Here is a 5,216-nt window from a genome sequence, read left to right on the forward strand (position 1 = left end):
TTCTGTAGTCGGACCTTGACTGTATTTGGATGTTGTAATGCTTTATTCATGTATTTGTGTGAAGTGGCGATTGTAAGCCAACTATGTATCTTTTCCCCCTATTCTATTACTTGGGTTGTGTGAAGATTACCTCACTTGCGACATTGCTTTCAATGCGGTTATGCCTCTAAGTCGTGCTTCAACATGTGGGAGATATAGCCGCATCGAGGGCGTTACAAGTTGGTATCAGAGCCTTCCCCGACCTTAGGAGCCCCCCTGCTTGATCGAATTTGCTGACGAGTTGAGTCTAGGAAAAAAATGTTTTGAGTCATTTAGGAATTATATATCGGAGAGTTTAGGAATTCCTTTTACTCCCCAGCCCCTTCATCGCTCTGGTGAGGCATCCTGACGTAGAGTTTTGACTCTTCTCTTCTCAAATTTCACTAATTTTTTTTAGGATCACGCGGGTATATTGGAATCGTTCCGATGGTTTTGTGACGAGAACATTGTTCTTGGTGCCTCCTATCATTTAGGGGTTGTGGCAGTTTCCCGGGGAGTTGAGCTCCGAGGTGTTGTCGTCACGATTTTATCGTTGCAGTTCTGGAATACCTGAGTTTAGTACGCCGACATCGAAAACCTCTTTTATGCAATTCCTTGGTGAGATAACCTCGACGCCACCTAGTACTAGGGCGGGAGTCCGGGAGTATTGCCATAACTTGTATAACAGATGCTTTTCGAAGGTGGAGGTAGACGATTTCCGAAGGTTTCTTGGTTATGTGTTGAAGGATGGATACAGCTGGATGTAGGATTTGTTAGTTTGGGTGAGATATTATGCTTCCCTTGTATCCCCAAAACCTGATTGCATAACCGGAAAATTTTGGGAGTTTATAAGTGGGAATTCAAGTAGCTCTTAGGATATCTTTTCGACAGATGTATGATATGAAATTGGGGTTCGACGTCTAGTGGTCCGCCTATTCACGGTCGGTTTTATAATGGTCTCGTTGTGTCTTAAAGAGTCCTTGGCTATGCCGACTCGGGGACGCTTCGTATGTCATGTGCACTGCCTTGTACATGATGGTGCTGTACGATCGAGCCCGTGTAGGCCCCACCACGAAAACTTCGGACGAAATCTCTATCATATGTTTGTTCCGGCTTATTCTGCAAGCCAATCCTTTTTGTTTTTGTTTTGAGTTGTGGTATTCGATTTGCTTCGAAGTCAAGTGGTGATTCCATACCTTTCCTAAACGGTGTTTCTCATACTTCGATGTGAACACTAATCCTTCATGATAATCGAGATTGCCATGTCAATCCTTTTTCAACCGGCGTGTTTCTCTTCAAGTGAGTCCGATCGTTTTCAATATCAACAAGATCAATTATCACTTCTTCTCAACGGTGTTGTCTTCTTCCGTTCCAAGTTGACTTTGTTTTTCCCACCCACCCACCCCTTTTTCGTCAAGGACTCAGATTTCTTATTCAAGTATCCATCTTATTGATGTGAATTCTCTTCATTCTTTTCTATCAATATTCTTATCCGGTGATTCTCATGAAGATTCTAACGGAGCTTCAAGTTCGTCTCTCATCACTCGTTTTCTTCTCTGGTGGATCCAATTCAAGCTTTCGGTGTTGTTCATATTCTTTTCCGTATTTAAAATGTTTTCTCATACCGGTGCACCTTATATTCAGTCATTCCACGCTCGTTATTCTATTGTTCCGGAGTGCTCAAGATATCTCGATGATTCGTGTTTTCCACTCTGCTTTCGTTCAAGCTCTTTCGAGGATGTTATCTCATTCAAGTCATTTAATTCAACCGGTGCAACCTCTCTTTTAAATCATTTCAATGGTGTTTTCTTTTCAGTGGGCCCTAACCCACAGGTCTATTCCTAGGATCTTACCTGACTCTTCTTATTTCCCGGAGATATCCTCAAATTTCTTGTCAAAGTTTGACGTAAGAATGAATTATCATCGGTCAAATGTATTTCTCCAAGATCTTTCAAATTCTTTTCATTGTTGGCTCAACCTCTTCATTTTGATTCTTCCGGAGTGTCTAAATAATTCTTGGTGGTGTTTCTCGTCGTCATTCTCAACATTTGAAGACCGAAGAAGAGTTTTTCCTCCATATCTTATCCGTTCTCTCAGAGATTCGTGGCTCTAGTTCGAGGCCATCCTCTCATAATTGTTTGATTGTGAGAATTCTTTTCACCTATCTGGAGCTATTCAAGAGTCTTCTCAGTGTGTTATACGGAGCCCATCAATTCAGGTTTATTCATTCTCAGCTGTCAGTTATCATTCTCCAATTTTACCAGTGCTTCATTCAAGTGATTTTTAATCGGCTCGTGATCTCTTCGTTCATATGTATCTAAATCCTCTCAAGTATCTTCATTCATTTGCTAATTCTTCCCGGTGTTTATTTATCTTCTCTTCGTTCATTTTCAATTCTTACGGTGGTTTGCTCAAGATTCTATTCCATGGTTATCATATCAACTCATTCGTTGTTTTCCAAATCCTACCGATGGTTCGTCGAAGACGTTCCCAAGTTTATGTTATATCTCTCTTAATCTTTTCTACGAGAATAAGTAATATGTCAAATCCGTTGTTTGTCATCAATTTAATTGGTGAAGGATAAGCATAAAGTAATTCTTATTCTTGTTTCATCCAAGTGATTAATTCCTTATTCCGGAGCCTCATAAAAAATCTTGGTTTCAATTGTTTCATCTTTTCTTTCCCGGAGTTCCAAGCTCTCGCAATTATGTAATCACGGAGATCTATCAAAAATCTTTACAAGGATTCACCTTGTGTTTTCAACTTCTTTTTCCTTCCGTTTGATCATCCTTTTGTTACCGGAGTTCTTCATGGAGGCTCGACATGGTGTTTCATCAAGGAATTAATTCCTTCTCGAAGTGTTCATCGAGATTGTTTTCTAAGAAACTCAAGCTTTCATCATCTTGCTATCCGGAGTGCAATTCTTTCTTCCGTATTATTGGAGGTGGTATTATGTCATTCTTGATAATTGAGTTCATGTTTTCATGATTCACATTTTGTCAAGAATGAGATATTTTAAATCCATCAATCTCGTCATTGCAGTTATCTTGGGCTATATTTCACCTAAAGCCTTCCCTAAGGATCATAGCTAATTGTGGTGCTCATAAATGATCCAATTTCTTCATTTATCCTTTCCGGTGCGATATAGTTTCTCGTCTCCTGGTTGATACCAATCCAATTCTTTTTCTCGTGAGTGGCAGGTTGTCACCTCATAATTTGAGATGTATTCCATAATACCATATCAAGCTTATTATTTCGTTGTGGTTTTCCAACAACTCCGTTCTAGCATTTGTTGTAAGCGTGCTCTCTCAAGACCTTGTTTCCCTTCGTTCACTCCATTCCATTCTTACTTTTATTCTGGAGGCATTCTGATGTTCATCCTTTCAACCCATCATCTCGTTTTGTCAAAGATCATGTTCTTTCCATGCCTATCCATTAAACCAGAGTGTTGTGCCCTTTTGCTCAAGTTCTTTTCGCCTTATCAAGTCTTGCATAACTTCTCAACCGCAGTGCTGCTCAAAGTTGTTCTTCCTTGTCCCTCTTTTCTAACGGAGTGTTTTCAACTTTGTTCATCTCCGTTGTATTCTTTCTTTCAATTTGTTTAACTTTTGCAAGGTTCTTTGGTTTCACTCATTGGTCAAAGGAGCAACTTAGTTTTACCTCTTCTCTTTCTCTTCCGTTGTTCCTCCGGTGCCATTCTAGATCTTGGGACGAAAACCTCTTGTAGTGGTGGAGTGTTGTAACGCCCCAAGACCGAAGCTTCAGGTGCCTTCCATGATTCCTGGATTTCGTCATGTGATTTGTTTGGTCCGTTGCATTTCATCTTTGCATCATGTGCATTGCATCATGCCATCATGGCATTTCTTTTCTTAACTCAACTAAATAAATGCCATGGATCTTTGATCCATTTAAACTGAGGGAATTCACGTGGTGATTCTCTTTATAACATATCCTCCCAATAGTAGGGAGCTATATTCAATATTTCATTAATGTGGAATTACCTTGACACACTTGCAAAATAATTTCCCATGCCTTTGACCCATGCATCATCTCCTTCTCCTTTCCTTATTCTTTCTTTCATTTTGGCAAATGTCCTTTTCTCCTCCTCCTTATATGTTCATTCCTTTCCTGGTGCTAGTTCTCCATGCCTAAACCCTCTCTGTCAAATTTCAAATCCTTTGGAGTTGTTTTGGTTAGGTTCAAAAATGCCTCAAGTTTGAATCATATTTAAACTTGTTGTATTTTTTTACCTCTAAAAATGTCCATACCAATTTTATCAAATAAGGCATGAATTCAAGGTCTTGAGGATATTCTCATATCTCTCATACACCTCTCCTTTCACCCTGTGCATTCATCTTTATTTTTCTGTCTGAAGAAAAAGAACAGAGAAGAGAGTAGCACTGCAGGCCCTAGCGGGGCCTCCAACCTCCTGCACCGGCCCTTTTGGCCTAAGGCCTCCCACAGGCCCATGGGCACCGCAGCCCACCAAAAACCTAACCCTAGCCCGACTCACCTCATCTCCCCCTTGTTCCCTGCCGCCGCCAGTCATTTGCCCGATCTGGATCGCCCCGATCGATCTCTCCCTCGTTTCCACCTTGTCAAAAGGAGAGCACACACATCTCTAGGGAGAGACTCCCTCGATCCCCTCCTGCTTTGCCTCGCTCGAACCCAACACCACACGTGCATCGGGACAGGGAGAGGAGCTCCCCTTGACGCCCGATCCCCTCGCCGCCTCGGACCGCGACCACAGGAGCAGGAGCAGGAGCTCCTCGGCTCGCGCACCTACGCCGCGTCCCTGGAGGTCTCCTTCCTCTCGTCATCGAGCTTGCCTCAATCTCTGATGCCGCCGGAGCACCAGCAGCCAACAAGAGCTTGCCGGCGGCGACCGGCAGGAGCGCATCTTCGACGCTGCCGACCTCCAAGGCCTCTTCCCTCGCTGCCTCGTTCCCCTCCAAGCTCGAGCCGCGTTGTTCATCTCCTGTCGCAGGAGCCCTGCACCGCCCCGCGCCCACAAGTGCCCGCCGACCTGCGACGCCACCGCCTCTATTCGTTGCCGCCAACAGGAGCTCCAAGCGCCATGGCCACCCCCTTGATGCTTCAAGCAGCACCTGACCTCCTCCTTCCAGTGGCCTCAGCCTCGCGCGACGCTCCATACAAGAGAGGAGCTCCCCGCATCAGGGCTCGAACCCATCCAGCCG

The sequence above is a fragment of the Triticum urartu genome, chromosome 6 (assembly GCF_003073215.2).
Source record: "Triticum urartu cultivar G1812 chromosome 6, Tu2.1, whole genome shotgun sequence".
Lineage (NCBI taxonomy): Eukaryota > Viridiplantae > Streptophyta > Magnoliopsida > Poales > Poaceae > Triticum > Triticum urartu.